At 47.5% G+C, this 19,892-nt stretch overlaps 1 long non-coding RNA gene across 1 annotated transcript in view; it reads left to right on the top strand.

Annotated features, from left to right (window-relative positions):
* Positions 1 to 5,242: 5,242 nt before the first annotated feature.
* Positions 5,243 to 19,892, top strand: part of LOC130132772 (uncharacterized) — a 26,725-nt gene continuing 12,075 nt past the window's right edge. The window contains exon 1 of the long non-coding RNA XR_008813062.1: positions 5,243 to 5,348. This is a non-coding gene — a long non-coding RNA (uncharacterized LOC130132772). The remainder of the gene's footprint in view (positions 5,349 to 19,892) is intronic.

Here is a 19,892-nt window from a genome sequence, read left to right as displayed (position 1 = left end):
CGTCAGCTCAGCAGTAAACAGTTCCCACCCTTGTAAACATGGATCCTGGGACCAAAGCTAACACAGACAGTCTGGTGTATTACAAACTACATCACACTATATGGGAACACTGTTGTACAGTCATGGACACATCAGCATCACGTCTCAGTCTTTTCCCCAACACCTACATGTTTTCTGCTGCACCAGTGTTCATCCTACCCGGTCAAAACATCTCAGCAGCGGTGTACGGACACTGGAGAGTGTCTCCAACCATGGTGAAGATGACCGGTAGTGTTATGGAGCATGACTCCACCATACACATGGAGAACATAGACATGTATTAATGGAGGGAAGTCACAGATCTCCGCTTTAAGTAAAAGGATGATCTTCCACCCGTAGTACCAGCTTCATTTGAAAGTTAGAATTTGGAAACCTAGAAGAGGCTTAAACTTTTCTGGATGTGTGTTTGCGTCAGTTGAAATGTAGTTCAGTGAAGGTCTTTAGAGGGTTCTGGATTGACCTGTCACATGGTCAGTCCTCTGCAGGAGATCTCACACATTCCAAAAGTCAGATGTTGGTTCAGAAGGTTGAACGGGAGCAGGAAGGTGTGTCGGAGTTGTTGCTGAAGCTGGAAAACTGATGAACGTTCAGTCTGGGATCTCATGAAAGGAGGACTTGGCAGAAGCGGTTCACGCGATGGCCTCCGTCTTAGTTAAAGCAGATCTGTCAGCCGTCCACATGCTCAAGCTATTGGTTACACTCCTGTGTTGTCGTCAGACGAAGACCCTGACGTGGAAATTAGAAAATCAATAGGATGACGGGAAAATGAATGTACACCTCAACGTACACCCGAGAAAAACGGCCTGGCTGTCATCTTTTAAGTCAGTCGGTCTGCTGTTTGTGTCAGTGAGGTGGGTCCTGGATGTCTTAGCTCTCCAGCTTCTGGCTTCGGGAGCCATTTGATCACTGCATAATGGCGAGGATATTTATTTTTCATTGAAAAAGTTCCTTTTTCTGTGGTACAGATCTCATCTCCATGGGCCAGATGCATTAAAACCTCAGAGAACCCTACGAGAATCCAGAATCCAGTTCATCCTCCACTCCTTATATGTAATATTTTGGCTTTCCTGAAGGGATCTAAGGGGTTAATGGGTGGTAAAGATTAAAACAAATTAAATGACTCACTGCCCCCCCCCCCCAATTCTACATGTAAAGTTGTTATCTGTTACTTGTCATGTTAGAAATGCCATATTTTGTGCATTTTCCCATTGGCATTTCTGCAGCAACAGCCATTCAGTTTATTAGCTTTGTGTAACTGTAATTCGGTATGTTGTGGTTGATGCCGGTGGGGTCCACCATTCCTGCCAAGCGTTCAAACTGTAATGGAGCCCACACAGGAAAAAAGTCGAATCTACCACAATATCTAAAGAAGAAGAAGGAAGTTGTGTGTTGAATGCAGAGGATGAAGCCATAGGCGTTAAAATGAACAAAACTGGATATTATCCAACTGGAATATGGGTTGATATGAGGCTCAGTATTACCGTGTCAGATGTCAGAATTGATCAGTCCTCGTTGTCCGGATTAACACATGCTACTGCTGGAGTAGCTGGCCCGCGCTACACTACAGTCTGCATGTGAACACGCCGTGTCTGTTCACGGTCACGGCTGTTTTGAATGTAATTCTAGGATTTACAGTATGAAAATAAAATACTGGAGAATTTAAGGGTAACCACTGAAAACACGGGAGCTGGAGCGGCTCACTGGTTGTTGACTGTCTCAGTAAACGGCCGTCACAGTGAACTGATTTCTGCTGAGGGACTGTCACCACCTCTGTTTACTGGCTTGTCTGTTTGGGTTTGTTGGCGTCACATCACTGGACCACTCGAGGTCGTTATTCGTCAAAGAAAGGGGCGGCACGGTGGCACGGCGGTTAGCACGGTCGCCTCACAGCAGGGAGGTCCTGGGTTCGAGCCCCGGGGTAGTCCAACCTTGGGGGTCATCACGGGTCGTCCTCTGTGTGGAGTTTGCATGTGCTCCCCGTGTCTGCGTGGGTTTCCTCCGGGGGCTCCGGTTTCCTCCCACAGCCCAAAGACATGTAGGTCAGGTGACTCGGCCGTACTTAACTGTCCCTAAGTATGGATATGTGTGAATGTATCGGCCCTGTGTGATGGCCTGGCGGCCTGTCCAGGGTGTCTCCCCACCTGCCGCCCAGTGACTGCTGGGATAGGCTCCAGCATCCCCGCGACCCTGAGAGCAGGATAAGCAGTTCGGATAATGGATGGATGCATACAGCATCTTTGACACGTGACAGGATGTCATGTAGTTCACAGGAAGCTGAGTGATGCTGGTGACGTCAGCCTTTGTGTTGGTCCGGGACAGCGTTTCACTCCCGGGACAAAGGATGTTGTTGTGAAACATTGAATTTAGCGTTTAACAACCACTGCGTACGAGTGAGTGTTCAGAGGAGGTTTAACAAACATTTGGAGAAAAAAGAATGAAGTTTATATCCCAGAAACATTTTGTTGTAGTTTCTGGTATCATTGCCCAGAGTATTTTCTGGTCTCCTCTGCATCCCTCGAATGTTTTTTTTAAAAGAGATTTGTTTTCGTGTGCAGTTTTAATTTGAAGTGTCTTTAACATAACCACGCCCACAGGAAGCAAGAGAGGAGCATTTCCTGTTTCTCAGCCGGACGTCGTGACCTTGTGGGAGGGGACAGAGTTCTACTTTGACCCGATTCTTCGATGAACTTTTAAAGGTGGACTTTTGTCAATGGAAATAATGACTTGGACTGTTGTACGGTCAAAACCAGTTTTCAGAGTCAGTAGTGGCAGGTGAACCAGGTTTTCACCTCTCCTCTGTCCTGTTAGACTTGTTCAGGCCAACTTAAAAGCTGAAATAAACATTTCTTTGGTCCTCCGAGTCCTCCCTCCCTTTTACTCCTCTTCTACAGACGCGCTCCCCTGGTTACATGCGCCAAATGTGCGTGCGCAGATCGTGAGGCCGCGAGTCTCGTGTGTGTCAACGTTACTGCGTTCATTTCGGAGACCATCACGGGAAATTAGATGTTCAACCAAAACGAAAGGCCTCACAGTTGTTGCGCTGTCGGCTGTACAAATCGTAAAGATGGTAAAAAAAAAAGGCGGGAACTCCGATTGAAGAACGGAAGAAGACGGGCGGGGATTCGCGGAGAACGTTTCATATCCGGTGTGTGTCCGCTTCTCACACAAGTAAGTATGGCGATCGAACATACGTAAGACACTGCTCTAAGTGTGATACTGCCCTAGTAGCCCTGGGGTGGCTAGCTAACCATGTGCCGCGGAGAGCCACGTGTATGCAGGGTTTCCTTCCAGCCGGACTCCACACCAGGTGGTCTCACTGATTAGCAACCCTTCAACCACAGAGGCAGGACGTGTCAGTGAGACCACCTGGTGCGGAGTCGGGCTGGAACGAAAACTCGCATACACGTGGCTCTCCATGGCACATGGTCAGCCCCCGCTGTAGTAGACCAGCTGGCAAACCCAAGTTTGAGCTGTTAATGCCTAGTCTTCCTCAGGTTTGACGAGTCCGTCCGCTTTCTTGTGTCGTGATGTTTGAGGTCATAATTTGACTCCAGCCTCGAGCTCATAACCGCACAAACAATTCAACCATACAAGCAGACTTCGAGGGCTTACCTTTGCTTTAAGGAGCAAAACTTGTTGTCCTTTGATAACAGGTGGTAAAAGCAGTCCTGGACAGGTCCACCAACGAAGTAATCGTGTGCGTCTAAAGACTTGCACACCTTCATTGATTCTTTGGTAAACATACTTGGTGTGTCTAAGAGGTGTTCGGTCACGTCCCTCCAGCCATGTTGGCCAACTTCGTGACGTCACTTGTCCGCTGAGCTTCCTCCAGCACGAACGGATCGGGAGGTTCTTCTCCAGCGCCTGGTGTAAGTTTCCGCTCGTAATGCTTTCTGTCCTCCTTGCTTAGACCTTCGGCATATTCTGACATTCCCATTTTGTCAAATTTCCAACTTTTTTCTCCTTTTAATTTTAAGCTTTATACGCTTTCATCGGTGAGTTTCATAGGTACGCACGCTGCTTCTCGCCCTTGTTTTGCCACACGTTCTGCGCGCGCATCCTGTTTACAACGCGGATTTTACGTCACGCCGTAAATGATAAATCAGATAAATCACCCGCTTATCCAGAGACGCAGAGAATCACCCCGCTCACGTCTTGGTCAGGCACACAAGCTAGTCTTTTTCTGTGTGTTGTGTATGTGTTACCTTGAACTCCTGTCAGTAAGAAAACACCCTGTTAGGTGCTGGTGCAACCCCGTGTTGAGGTGACGATGGAGTTAAGTGTACCCCCCCCCCCAGATAGCAAAATTTCTGTGGCCCGGACCCGTCCCACACTGACACTTCATCCGGCCCACATACCGCGTGGAATGATGGCACTTGGGCGGGCCGCTCCTGTTTGCCAGATCTGGGCCAGAACCAAGCCATAGCAATGCCGCATGTGCCACATATTTGCCAAAGGTGGCCCATATTTGTTTTGTGATATTTGGGCCATATTCACCATTTACCACACGGGCCACTTCAGGGTCACATCCAGATCACATGTTGCCCAGAGCACCGCAGCTTTGCCAAAAAAGGCCCACATTTGATGTGGCATACTTGGGCCATATTTGCCATTATACATGTGGGCCACTTCTGGCTCTCGTCCATTTTGTCAGGGCCAGAAGAAGACCACCAGTGCTGCATCACTGCCTGAAGTGGCCCACATGCGGATGCTATCTGTGAAGCATTAGGGTGGAGGTCACACAACTGGCCATGTCTGCGGGTGGGAAGCCGGATGTGGGTATGCGTGCGGATGCTATCCGGGTTACGTTGACGTTGTCCATTCATAAAGCAAAGTTGCCTTTTTAAACTGAAGCCATTTTGCTGTAGGTTAATGTTCATATGTTAAGCTGCTGAGATGGTGGATTTAACCCCCGCCCCGACGTGCGTGTGCTGCCTGCAACCAGCCGGCCTGACACCCAGATGGATGTCGTGTGTGAGTTGTGCTCTCCGCTTATTTAATGGACAATGTATAATGGACGACATATTTATTTCTGCAAGCTTCACGGTATCAAAAACAGTCACTTAACGGGGCAGGATTTATGGTGTTTGGCTAGCAAATTGGCCTTTGATGGTTCCCACGCACAGTGTGTGTCCTCCCTGAGGAGTCTAATGGGCTCCGCTCTAATAGTGTTCCTCAATCACACTCCCCAGGATGGAGCATGGCTGCTGGCTGACAATTAGCACAACAAACTCTGGGAGATGGGAGCGCTGCGGTGTCTGAGGGACCACGACCGTCAGCTCAGAGACATTTTCCACTCCGCAGGTCATGTAAGAAAAAAAGGGGGCGTCTCTCCCCCTCTCTCCCTCTCCCTCTCTCGCTGTCTGTCTCCCTCTCCCTCTCTCCCTCTCTCTCTGTCTGTCTCCCTCTCTCCGTACCCACCCACCCCCTCCCTCTCTGCTTTTCTGGTGGGTGAAGTTAAACTGATAAATTAGACCTCATTTACTGGACAACAGTTTGAGTCGATACCCGGGGCGCCGCTCCGTCCGCGGCGCGCAGGAGGCGCAGGAGCGGCTAATTGGAGCGCGGCGCGCAGAGGAGGCGCGGCGGACGCGCAGGGCCGCGGCGGGCGGACGGCCGCACGCCACGAAAACGGAGGAGACGAGCGCTTGATTTGACAGTCAGGGGGGGGGAGTCACGTATAGATTTTTGTGTCCGTTGTTTTGGCTTATTTGTGTGCTGCTTTACTCAGTCAATCACATTTAATTGACACCGCTGGGCTGCAGGCCCGCAGCACGGATGACAGGCCTTTAATGCCAAAGAGAGGAGGTTCTTCTGCTCGTGAAGGATGCCGGGGCGCGTGTGTGCGTGTGTGTGTGAGTGTGGAGAGAGGAGGAGGAGGGGGGGGGTCTTGCTCGTACCCGCGCCGCCCCGGTGACAATTCCTCAGCCGTCAGAGAGCATTAATTGATGTAACGACAGCGATGATGGAGACTAATAAGTACAACCTTTAAGAAAAAGCTAATTAGACGTCCTGCTGTGCCGAGGCCGTGATCAACACCATTCGTCTTCTCCTGCACGTCAGACCGGGGGGGGGCCGGATGATCAAAGGCGCTATTTTACATTCAAATCCAACCCGACGTGTCCGTGGGCGACTGGAGGAGGGAACAGGAAAGTCATCTGGTGCAAAGCACCAACTTCTGCACACGCCTCTGTAGGTCACCACGGGGAATGGGGGGGGGCCTCCAGCAGCCGCCCGGTTAGCTCCAGACAACCCGTGTGCATGGAGGGGTGTGGTACACCAAACCGCAAGTAGTTGCGATTGTAAATCCGTCTGGAACCGATTTGTGATTTAGGGCCACAAGCGTAAATCTGACCGCAGGTAGCAAAACTGCTGTGGCCCGGACCCGCCCCACACCCGACACTTCCATCCGGCCCACATACCGCGTGGAATGGTGGCACTTGGGCGGTCTGTTCCTGTTTGCCAGATCTGGGCCAGAACCAAGCCATAGCAATGCTGCATGTGCCACATATGTGCCAAAGGTGGGCCATATTTGTTTTGTGATATTTGGGCCATATTCACCATTTACCACACGGGCCACTTCAGGGTCACATCCAGATCACATGTGGCCCAGAGCACCGCAGCTTTGCCAAAAAAGGCCCACATTTGATCTGGCACATTTGGGCCGTATTTGCTATTATACATGTGGGCCACTTCTGGCTCACATCCATTTCGTCAGAACCGGAAGAAGGCCATCAGTGCCGCATCATTGCCTGAAGTGGCCCACATCCGGATGCCGTCTGGGCCTGTTGTTCAAGTGGAACCCCTCCTGACTGGAGGCTGAACAGCAGGTGGATGTAATGCCCTACCTGGTAGGTACTGCTGGTACCCAAGGACCCAATTGAGCACCGCTGGATTAGAGACGTCAGACAGTAGGGAACGCTGTGTCATGAGCGGAGGTGTGAATAAGTGGAGGTGTGGACGCCACTCCAACAGGAAGACGACATGCCACGGTAAAGATAAGGGCCCGGATGTCCCACCTGCTTGTCTTTAACGTAGGAACTCGTCCTCTCCTTGTTAAGTTTGGATGTTTATCTCTGAGGCACGTCACGCTTCAGCTCATCGAACCGACGCTCATCGAGAATCAAATCTCCGCGCTAACAAAACCATCTTCCATTTGTTAGACCGCCTTCACGGACACGCGTGTGGGCCGACCCGCCACAGCGTCTCAAACCAAAGGACCCAAAGAGTGGACTTGTGTCCTTGGGGAGAACGTTCTTGCCAGTTGTTCTTGGAAGAAGGAACTCGCAAGCTCACAAGCACTCAGAGCGCTCGGTTGACACCTCGAGAGGATGTGTTCTCCCTGGTGTTGTGCGACATCCCCAGCACACAGGCCGCCAGAAGAGCTCCACACCGGCGGCTGGGCTTTATGACCCAGAACAACTGGTGTTGTACACTGCACTTCCTTCTGGTTGGTGGTCAGACTGGAAGCCCTCTTACCTTTCCGGCGGATTCCCCCGGAAGTGAAGAGGACTCTGACCGGCCCACGGGTTCGGAGGGTTACCCCTAACCCAGGTGCCGAGGAGGAGGACCTCACCTCACCTCGGTTTTAATGTGACGTGGTGATTTATATAGGTCCATCATAGCTGTGATTTGCATATCTTAAATCCAGACGATAATAATCACTTGACATGCCGACACAGTCTCACTCCTTTCCACACGGGGCAGCGTGCTGATAATGGAAAAGCCATTAATCATTCGGCAGTCCAGCATGTGGCCGTACTCCACGTGCCAGGCAGCCGTAGTTTTGGTGAGACGACGGGCCACGTCTGTACTTTAATGAAGGCGAGCCGTTTGGTTTGGAGGATTCGTGACGTCAGCTGGTACTGGAGGTAAAGTGACGTTCAGCGATGCTGAGCATCAAACCGCATCTTCACGTTTCACCTGCAGGCTGTACTGCAGTACTGCACCAGCAGCCGTAGTGTGAGGTGTTCACAGGTGCTCACTCTGATGTGGTCACCTACAGGGACTCGAACGCCACAGTGTTGTCAGTTACACATACCACATATATACTACACATGTACACATCTACACATACCACATATATACTATACATGTACACATCTACACATACCACATATATACTACACATGTACACATCTACACATACCACATATATACTATACATGTACACATCTACACATACCACATATATACTACACATGTACACATCTACACATACCACATATATACTACACATGTACACATCTACACATACCACATATATACTACACATGTACACATCTACACATACCACATATATACTATACATGTACACATCTACACATACCACATGTACATGTTGTATCCAGATGAACTGATTCAACTTTCTGTGATTTTTCTTACCTGGATTATTGAGCATGCATCAAGACATGTACATGTACCAAATGTACACATGTACATGTACCAAATGTACACATGTACACATATCCCATGTACATGTGTACATGTGCACATGTGGTATATACCACATATACACATGTGCACATACCCCATGTCCCGATGGAAATTAAAGAAGTGTCAGTCAGGAGAGCGTGAAGGCAGCGTGGGGTGACGATATGGAAACTAAATGTAAGCATAATAAGAAGTAGAACACGAGTGGAAGTGGCGATCCGAGTTGGGACAAGGTGGGGGGTTTAACAGACTGTCCACGCGGCAGTAGATAATCCCGTAGACCACATGCACGGGTCCTGCTGTATAGATTGGTGCACTCGTTAGTGGCGCTGCCCTCGGTGGGTGAGTTGGTGAGTGGTATACGTCATGCAGGGTGTGTGTTCTACACAGCGTGCATGAATGGATCTGCGGTAAATTGGCTTCCGGGTGTTACGCGCAGAGTCCCACCACCGCGCGCGTCTCCAGGCGTGCCGGGGGGGGTTCCATTCCGCACGCCGTCAGCAGGGGGCAGCAGAGTCGTTCTCTTCCGGTTCCGGTGTGGAGTGGTGGGGAGTGGGGGGGGGGGAGCTCGGTCCGTCCAGACGGGCTGCTCTTTACCGGCTGTTTGGCATTTTCACCTCTTTTGTCACGGAGTCGATTTTGTTGTCGGTAAACACGGAGACGGCGCGCGGCCGCCTTGTTAAAATGGCGGCGCATTTCTGCTCCTTTGACTTTTGTATTTGTCGGCGGACAGTTTGAGAGCGGATAACCTGCAGTTATCCTCTGCCTCCAATTTAGCCCTTTTTTAATTTCTCCACGCTGTAACTGACGGCTGACCTTCTCCCTGTCTCCCTCCCTCTCCCTCCCTCCCTCTCTCCCTCTCTCTCTCTCTCCCCCTCCCTGTCTCCCTCCCTCTCCCTCCCTCCCTCTCTCCCTCTCTCTCTCTCTCCCCCTCTCTCCCTCCCGCTCTCTCTCTCTCTCTCTCTCTCTCTCTCTCTCTCTCTCTCTCTCTCTCTCTCTCTCTCTCTCTCTCCCCCTCCCTCCCTCTCTCTCTCTCTCTCTCTCTCTCTCTCTCTCTCTCCCCCTCCCTCTCTCTCTCTCTCTCTCTCCCCCTCCCTCTCTCTCTCTCTCCCTCTCTCCCTCCCTCTCTCTCTCTCTCCCTCTCCCTCTCCCTCTCCCTCTCTCCCTCTCTCTCTCTCTCACGCACACACGCCGTTTCCAGAGGCTGGAGAGGAGCCAAGCCTTGATGATGAATTGTGAAATGTCAGACACTCGCTGGTTTCACAGAGAGAGAAATCCTCCCAATTTTTCAGAGTTCGGGATCTCAGAAGACGTGCCGATGGTTTCGTGTTATTCAGACTCCAGACCTGTGAGAAGCCTGACATGCCATGTTACGTTGTTTCAAATCAGGCAGCACGGTGGTGGCGCAGTGGTTGGCGCGGTCGCCTCCCAGCAAGAAGGTCCTGGGTTCGAGTCTCGGGGTAGTCCGACCTTGGGGGTCGTCCTCTGTGTGGAGTTTGCATGTTCTCCCCGTGTCTGCGTGGGTTTCCTCCCACAGTCCAAAGACATGTAGGTCAGGTGAATCAGCCGTACTAAATTGCCCCTATGAATGTGTGTGTGTGTGTGTGTGTGTGTGTGTGTGTGTGTGTGTGTGTGTGTGTGTGTGTGTGTGTGTGTGTGTGTGTGTGTGTATCGGGCCTGTGATGGCCTGGCGGCCTGTCCAGGGTGTCTCCCCGCCTGCCGCCCAATGGCTGCTGGGATAGGCTCCAGCATCCCCGTGACCCTGAGAGCAGGATAAGCGGTTCGGATCATGGAAGGATGGACTTCACCAACCACATCAGTTGCACAGGTTTTAACCAACTGAGCATCAGCGAATGGCTTCTCAGCTTTAGCCAGGCTCCGTGACACCTGCGGTGATGCAGCTGCTGCACTCCCTCGTGCCGATGTTGTTCTGCAGACGGTAGAAGCGGGGTGCTTGTATGATGGCATGCATAGTGTTGAAGTGCCGCTTGAGATGATCTGCCGTGCAGACCGCTCCGGTCGGCATGCATATCAAGCATGCCGGTTTGGCATTGGCGTGGTCCGGTAAAGTAAAGCAAAACTGATCAGTCCGGTCAGATTTGAACTAACGTTTTTCCTGGTCGGCTTTGCAGTTTTTGGCACAGGCCATGTTCTCGGTTTAAGACAGTTACTGGTGATCTGTGACGTAGCTGCTGAATGGCCGCAGAGAGCGCGGAGTACGTTTTACGTCTATGCCTGCTGTATGGCATAGCTGAAGTGTACGGTGTGGGGTGAGGTCAGAGCAAAGTAGAGCAGCACGCACTTTATTTCACAGGTTATGACAGGTGCGTTAGTGCCAATGGGCCGGCGCAGGCCAGACATGTGGCTCTCGCGGGCCAGGTGGTTTATTAGGGTTCAGAGTCCTAGTCTGCGCTCCAGCGGATGACGAGAGTCAAACCTTAAGTGCTGATCAGCATGTGTTGGTTTACAGTAAACTTCAACAATCCAACGTCCCCCATCACCAATTTGCAGTTTCACAGCGTAAGAAGGCTAACCTGTCGTTTCCACCTCCTCCCTGGTGGACCTGATGTGGCGTCCACAGAGTTGACGTGGTGGGTGAAATGTGCTACGTCCTGAGATTTCATTTTAACCCAGGTGTCGTCCACAAACCTGAACCAATGGCTAGGTGGTGTCCCTGGATAGGACATCGGAGCAACTTTTCCCACTTCCTCCATATGCGTAGAATAACAACAGCAGACACACTTGGTCAGCGTTAAGGGTGGTGCTATTGCCAAGGGTGGGGTCGTTTTGTAATTTCCTACCTCCACCGCTTCATCAACAGGGACACACATAAGGAGGGACATCACATCATAAGAGACCGTCCTCCTCCATAATGATGTCCCCCACCTTATCTGGTATATTCTGTCCCTTTTACATACAACAGGACTACAGAATATATGATTCCTACCCAACTGGGTGACAAGTTTATTTAATTTCGACACCTGCAGTCACAATACATCCACTTAGCCGTACGTTCCCTCTGGGTGCAACAACAACTTAGGTTCGTGTAGCAACATAACTAAACAATAGTTCCTATTTTCACATCTTTTCTCTCTTTTTTGTTGAGGTTTTCCTCTTTCAGAGCAGTTATAACAACCCAGTGTTTGCTTTGTATCGCATTGCAGCTAAAAAACCGTAAAAATCTCTTCTTAACAGCAATTAAGATCTTCATTATGAGGAGCACTGGCGTGAACACTTAATTTGCAATTTCACCTCAGGTGCTTGGGCACATGAAATGAAACGAAATGCTGTTTCCCACAGCCCACAGCAGTGCAACACAAAGACAAAAACACATCCAAGAACTACAAGAACACACATATCCAAACTAACACACATGTCCAAGCTAACACACATATCCAAACTAACACACATATCCAAACTAACACACATATCCAAACTAACACACATATCCAAACTAACACACATATCCAAACTAACACATATAAACAAACTAACACATATATACAAACTAACACACATATATCCAAACTAACACATATATCCAAACTAACACATATATACAAACTAACACACATATCCAAACTAACACACATATATACAAACTAACACACATATCCAAACTAACACATATCCAAACTAACACATAGTATATAAAAACTAACACACATATCCAAACTAACACATATATCCAAACTAACACACATATCCAAACTAACACATATCCAAACTAACACATAGTATATAAAAACTAACACACATATCCAAACTAACACACATATCCAAACTAACACATATATCCAAACTAACACACATATCCAAACTAACACACATATCCAAACTAACACATATATACAAACTAACACATAGTATATAAAAACTAACACACATATCCAAACTAACACACATATCCAAACTAACACATATATACAAACTAACACATAGTATATAAAAACTAACACACATATCCAAACTAACACATATATACAAACTAACACATATATACAAACTAACACATAGTATATAAAAACTAACACACATATCCAAACTAACACATATATACAAACTAACACATAGTATATAAAAACTAACACACATATCCAAACTAACACACATATCCAAACTAACACATATATCCAAACTAACACACATATCCAAACTAACACATATATACAAACTAACACATATATACAAACTAACACATATATACAAACTAACACACATATCCAAACTAACACATATATCCAAACTAACACACATATCCAAACTAACACATATATACAAACTAACACATATATAAAAACTAACACACATATCCAAACTAACACACATATCCAAACTAACACATATATACAAACTAACACATAGTATATAAAAACTAACACACATATCCAAACTAACACACATATCCAAACTAACACATATATACAAACTAACACATAGTATATAAAAACTAACACACATATCCAAACTAACACATATATACAAACTAACACACATATCCAAACTAACACATATATCCAAACTAACACACATATCCAAACTAACACATATATACAAACTAACACATATATCCAAACTAACACACATATCCAAACTAACACACATATCCAAACTAACACACATATCCAAACTAACACATATATACAAACTAACACATATATCCAAACTAACACACATATACAAACTAACACACATATACAAACTAACACATATATCCAAACTAACACACATATCCAAACTAACACACATATCCAAACTAACACATAGTATATAAAAACTAACACACATATCCAAACTAACACACATATCCAAACTAACACATATATACAAACTAACACATAGTATATAAAAACTAACACACATATCCAAACTAACACATATATACAAACTAACACATATATACAAACTAACACATAGTATATAAAAACTAACACACATATCCAAACTAACACATATATACAAACTAACACATAGTATATAAAAACTAACACACATATCCAAACTAACACACATATCCAAACTAACACATATATCCAAACTAACACACATATCCAAACTAACACATATATACAAACTAACACATATATACAAACTAACACATATATACAAACTAACACACATATCCAAACTAACACATATATCCAAACTAACACACATATCCAAACTAACACACATATCCAAACTAACACATATATACAAACTAACACACATATCCAAACTAACACACATATCCAAACTAACACATATATCCAAAGGAACAAATGCCAGCCAGGATGACTGTTGGAACCACCGGCCAAGAGGGAAGCGGGGCTTAGCCTGCCCCGCTTCCACATCCTGTCAGACCGCCCTGGGTGTTACCTCCTCGGTTGCGGCTCCGGGCAAGGCCGTGGTCCCTGGGCCCACAGTGCAGCAGACCAAGCTCTCCCAGCCGATCCAGCGCCAGCTCTCCCAGCCAACAAACCAAGACAAAAACTTAGACGCAGATGTGGACAAAGACACTGCATCGACTGTACTGGGTGAGGCCGCCGCAAATGTGAATTCGCGCCGCCATCTTCCCACACCGCTAGAGCCGCTGCTCCTTCGCGTTGAAAGGAGCCAGTGGAGGTGGTTCAGGCATCTGATTAGGATGCCTCTTGGGCGCCTTCCTTAGGAGGTTTTCCGGGCACGGCCAACTGGGAGGAGATGCTTTGGGGTCCCCCAGGAGGAGCTGGAGGGCGTTGCTGGGGAGAGGGAGGTCTGGAGTGCCCTACTTAGCTTGGTGCCACCGCGACCTGACCTTGGAGAAGCAGCTGAAGATGAATGAATGAAAGAATCTTCCCACACCGGGTCAGACCCATTAGTTGACAGCTACTGTGAACAAAGGTGTTATACCTCCTCTTTACGCTATTACATATCTGCACAGCTCATAGTTCAGTATTTCACAAACATTGGCTAAGTAGATATTCCAGAGGATTGCACATAACTATTTCAACATGAACATATGAATACATCAACATGTCCGACAACTTCAGTCAAAATTCCAAAATTGTTTAAGCTATTTCCCTTTTCCCCCCCAAAGTCCATTGGTTACTTATTTATTTAAAGTCACAAAGTCCTTATAGCATGCTGGCTTCACCACTGTGTGACCAGCTTTGGTGGTCACAGGTGTGTCCCTGTCACCAGTGTCTGTGGTTGTGTTTGTCTCAGAGACCGTGTGCGGAGGGGCAGTCTCTGAATGACTGGGGTCAGCAGTCTCTATGTCAGTGGACTCACTGCGGGCCAGTCCTTGAGCACATCTGAGGCGTCTCCAAATTCTTCTGAGAACACCACCAGAGTTTAACTGGACATCGTAGGATCTAGAATCGACCGGCTTCTGCCTAGTCTCCAGACAGTGTGGGGTTCGAGTGGCTGTATTCTCACACAGTCGCCCTGTTTCAGCGTGTCTAGGTCTCTAGCTGATCTGTCGTCATAGGCACTCTGACGTTGTTGATTGTTTTTCAGTCCCTGCGGGGCCGTTCAACTTTTGGCTGTAGAAGGCTTGCTTTTGTGGGCAGTAGCATTCTGGTGTAGCGGCTGGGGAGTCTCTGTGGTGGACTGGGGTCCAGGCCTAGTGACAGTGTGTTGCGGTGGTCCAGAAGTACAAAATAAGGGTCCTGTCCGGCAGTTTTAGCTTTGAGCATAAGTCTCTTTGCTGTCTTAATGGCTGATTCCGCTTTGCCGTTGCTCTGAGGGTGGCCTGGTGATGAGGTCTTATGCTGGAATTCCCACAGTCGGCTGAATCTCTGGAATTCTTGGGATGTGTATTGCGGTATGTTGTCTGAGATGACAGTGTCAGGAATACCTTGGCATGCAAAATGGGCTTTCAGTTTCTTTTATTCCCCAAATTTTGAATAGTAATCTACAGTGATGAGGTAGTCCCTGTTGTCAAATGAAAACAGATCTGTGCCCACCTTTTTGTTTTTTGTTGTCCACTGACCTGCAGATGTCACACTTGGCTGCGTACATCTTGATCTTGTCGTTCATGCCCTGCCAATAGCCCTCAGTGGACATCCTTCCACACCAAGATGAGAGGAGTGTATACAGTGAGTGATCTCACTCCTCAGTGCATCCGGTATGACAACACGGTCACCCCTGAACACTACGCCCTCTTGATAGCTAAGCTGATCCTGGAAAGAGAAGTATGGCACTTGGTGTCTTTGTCTTGTCTTTTTGCCGTCCCCGACATATAGTTTTAATGAGAATCTGCAGTATTCGATCCTCTTTTGTCGCAGAATGGATCGCTTTGAGTCTGTCTTCAGAGATGGGTATGTATTGTACCATATTAACAGTCTCTATTTCAGCTTCCACTGTGCCATAGGATGAGCACTCAGGAAGATAGGCTCTGCTCAAGATGTCTGCTAGCAACACGTCTTTTCCTGGTACATACTACACTACATCCAGGTCATACTTTTGAATGTGCAGCATCATTCTTAGAAGTCTTTTAGGTGCGCTCAGTAGTGGCTTTCTCACTATGGTCTCTAACGGCTTGTGATCACTTTGAACAGTGACTTTGCGGCCATACGTGTACAGGTGGAAATTTTCCATGCTGAACACCATAGCTAAGAACTCTTTTTCTATTTGGGCATAGCCTTGCTCTTTTTCTGTGAGTGCTCTGCTTGCAAATGCTACAGGCTTACCCTTCTGCATGAGTGCTGTGCCTAAACCTGTGTCTGAAGCGTCGCACTGTACGGTCAGTTCTTCATCTGGGTTGTAATATTTCAGCACTGGAGCCTTTGCAATAGTCTCTTTAAGTCTGAGGAATGCTTCCTCATGTTGTGCTGTCCAGTTCCACTCAATCTTTGTGTGTCAATTGCCTCAACACCTGACAATGGTCTGTGAGAGATGAGAGCAAAGCTTGGCCAGGTAATTTACCATACCCAGTAGCCTCTGGACTGCTTTCACGTCAGTTGGTTTCAGCAACTGTTTGATGGCACGCATTTTTTCAGGGTCTATTTTTAGTCCATCTGCCGTCAGGAGGTGTCCTATGTACGCAGCCTCCTTTTGTCTCAGTTTGAACCTGTCTGCATTTAGTTTGATGTTCTTTTGTCTGCCTCTACTAAGAAAAAGTCTCAGCCTCTCGTCATGGTCATGTTCAGCTGCCTCTTGTGTCTCACCTTGTCCCGTGATCAGCACATCATCTGCAGTAATGTACATACCAGGCAGACCTTCCAGCGCTTGTGTGAGCTTTCGCTGAAGGATCTCAGGAGCTGGACTTATTTCCAGAGGCATTCTCAGCCATCGGTATCGTCCGAATGGAGTGGAGTATGTTGTGAGGTAACTGGACTCCTCCTCCAGCTTGACATGTCAGAAACCACTTTTGATGTCACACACCATAAACACGTCGACTTTGGACAGATCTGGGAGTATGTCTTCAGTGGTTGGTAGTGGGAAGTGACTGTGCTGCAACGCCTTATTCAAGGGTCTTGGATCGATGCATACTCTTGGCTTCCCATTCTGCTTTTGTACAATGATCATCCCGCCTGGTGTAATCCCGCTCTGTCTGCACCTGAGGCTGAATCTCAGGTCTTAGTCTGTCATCTTACAAGCCATTCGCTTGTACTCACATACAAATTTAAGGCAATCCTCACCGAAATGAGTAAAAATGTCAGCATTGTAAGATGGCGAGGTTGGCATCTTACAATAGCATCTTTGATAAGGAGGAACGCTGGTTTGAATGGGGAGTCAAAGAGGCCATCTATGTGAAGAGGGAACAACCAACCCTGAACCGAGGGGTGGGGGGAGGGGTGGCGTGCACTAAGACTACATCTGTCGCCATCTTACAATGCTGTGATTGCAACTATTCCCCAATCCTCTGTGAATAGTACACATGGCCATTGTAACTATAATTAATGTTCACGGTAATTTGCATATGAAAGAGATCGCTGGTTTCGGTCGTTATGCAGCTGTATTGTTTATAAGGGGTGGGATACCTGCAGTCACTTGAGACTGAAGAGGTCACTTAGATGAGCGATGAAACATTTCTCTCAAAAAACGTTGTGTCCAGATGAACTGATTCACCTTGGATTTCCTTCCCTGGATTATTGAGCACGCGTCAAGACAAACCTCCAGTGAGATATTCTCTTCTTCTGCTGACTGAAACCAATAACAGTGAAATCTAACCATATCCTTCCTTGTGTCGAGGAACCACCGAGGCTCTCTTAAGGGCCCCCGGTGGTCCCCAGGCCCCTGTTTGTGAAGCGCTGCTCCGGTCCAGGTTGGTTTCTCTGGTAATGGCGGCTGTTTGCTCAGCGATCTGTAAATCAAGTAAAGCACAGCAGACACAGCAGACCACCGGCTAGCTGACACGTTTCCATATGGACTTTAGCACACGGCACATCGTTTCTAAAAGCCATTTGAAACAGATACAGACCTTTAACCTCCCACCTCCTGAGAAAGGACCGCCATGAACGGTAATTTTTATAAATACAGAAATATCAGCTTTTAATTGTAGGTTTTAATGGAGATATTATTTTCTAAATGATAATGTGGTTTGTATCCTCTGGAGATTGGTATTCTGGATCAGATTTCCGAGCAAGTCTTCACTATGGAGTGTAAAGCACTAATGGAAAATTCTGCTGTATTTTTGTGTTTTTTATGAAGTTGGGGAGTTTTTTTCTTATTGTTTTAGAGTTGAACTTGATGGCCAGTCAGTCTGTTGTCTAGCCAGAGTTTTAGTAAATCAGCTCATAACCCAGATAGCAAAATTGCTGTGGCCTGGACCCGTCCCACACCCGACATTTTCATCCGGCCCACATACCGCGTGGAATAATGGCACCTAGGCGGTCCGCTCCTGTTTGCCAGATCTGGGCCAGAACCAAGCCATAGCAATGCCGCATGTGTAACATATTTGCCAAAGGTGGCCCATATTTGTTTTGTGATATTTGAGCCATATTCACCATTTACCACACGGGTCACTTCAGGGTCACATCCAGATTACATGATGTCGACAGCACCGCGTCTTTGCCAGAAAAAAAAGGCCCACATTTGATTTTGCATATTTGGGCCATATTTGCTATTATACATGTGGGCCACTTCAGGCTCACATCCATTTTGTCAGAGCCAGAAGAAGGCCATCAGTGGCCCATCATTGCCTGAAGTGGCCCACATCTGGATGCTGTCTGGGAAGTAATGCGTCAGCTAACTAGTTAAACAACCCGTTGACCAGTCATTCAGTTCCACTGTCAGTACATCAGCTGTCCCATCTGTCCACCATGAGACGTGATTTAATGTATTCATTTGGCGAGACTCACAGGAGAGATTAATTGACTATAATTGAACCCTATTACTCTTTACAAAAAACAAGCTGTCCTCCATGATGTCCCTTCAGCCATCGACTGACTTAAAATAATTGTATGCAGTTCTTTTCAAAAAGGCGTGTAGAGGACACTGATAAAGCAGTGTATAAAGCAGATACCAACATGTTTACATGGAAAAACAAAGCTTGCTTCCAAGACAAAGAATTTTTTATTTATTTATTTTTGTTTCCGGGAGAGAGTGACTACTGTAAACTACTAAAAAGACTCACTTGAATAATATTTTCCTTATCAATAAAATATAATATTAACATTATTTTCCCACAAAGGCTACGTTTCGCGATCTTTTTAAACGGGCAGAACGTTAGCTACCTAAAAATGCGCTAAACATGCGACAAGGGGGCCTTAGCCGGGAAAATATTTACCCCGAGAAGATCGTGCCGCGACACCGCGACACCTGTCGGCCAGGGGTCGGTTAGCGATGTGGTGTGGTGCAGTACAACGCTGGGTCGAATCCCGCAACGAGCGAAAATATGCTCAGTTACACTGGTGGCAGTGGCGGGATCCGGAAGTGTCCGGAAGCGTGCAGATCCTCGTAAGTCTCTTCGGAGCGCGGGAATAACGAGGCGTGAGGGCGCGCTTCCGGGAGAGAGTGACTACGGCAACCTATAAAAAGACTCCCTGGCTGAATCCCGGGCGGGAAGCTCTGCTTAAAAAACATTAATTTTACATCTTTATATTGAGATTATTTCTTTATTTTTAACCTCTCCAGTTGTACTTGGCCAATTACCCCACTCTTCCGAGCCGCCCCGGTCGCTGCTCCACCCCCTCTAGCGATCCGGGGAGGGCTGCAGACTACCACATGCCTCCTCCCATACATGTGGAGTCGCCAACCGCTTCTTTTCACCTGACAGTGAGGAGTTTCACCATGGGGGGCGTAGCGCGTAAGAGGATCACGCTGTTCCCCCAGTTCCCCCCCCCCCGAACAGGTGTCCCGACCAGAGGTGGCAAATCCACATCCAGAAAGTAAAAATCCTAACCATGTATTTGCTCCCCCCCATGTACTACGCCAGTTGATTCCAGTCAACACCACCCCTCAGTCAGGTAGGGGGAACTGGTTGATGAAATCAGCTGATTTAGTGCGTGGGT

Source organism: Lampris incognitus, unplaced genomic scaffold (genome assembly GCF_029633865.1).
Source record: "Lampris incognitus isolate fLamInc1 unplaced genomic scaffold, fLamInc1.hap2 scaffold_164, whole genome shotgun sequence".
Classification (NCBI taxonomy): Eukaryota; Metazoa; Chordata; class Actinopteri; order Lampriformes; family Lampridae; genus Lampris; species Lampris incognitus.
The sequence above is the reverse complement of the archived record's forward strand: the minus strand, read 5'-3'. Positions and strand labels throughout refer to the sequence as shown.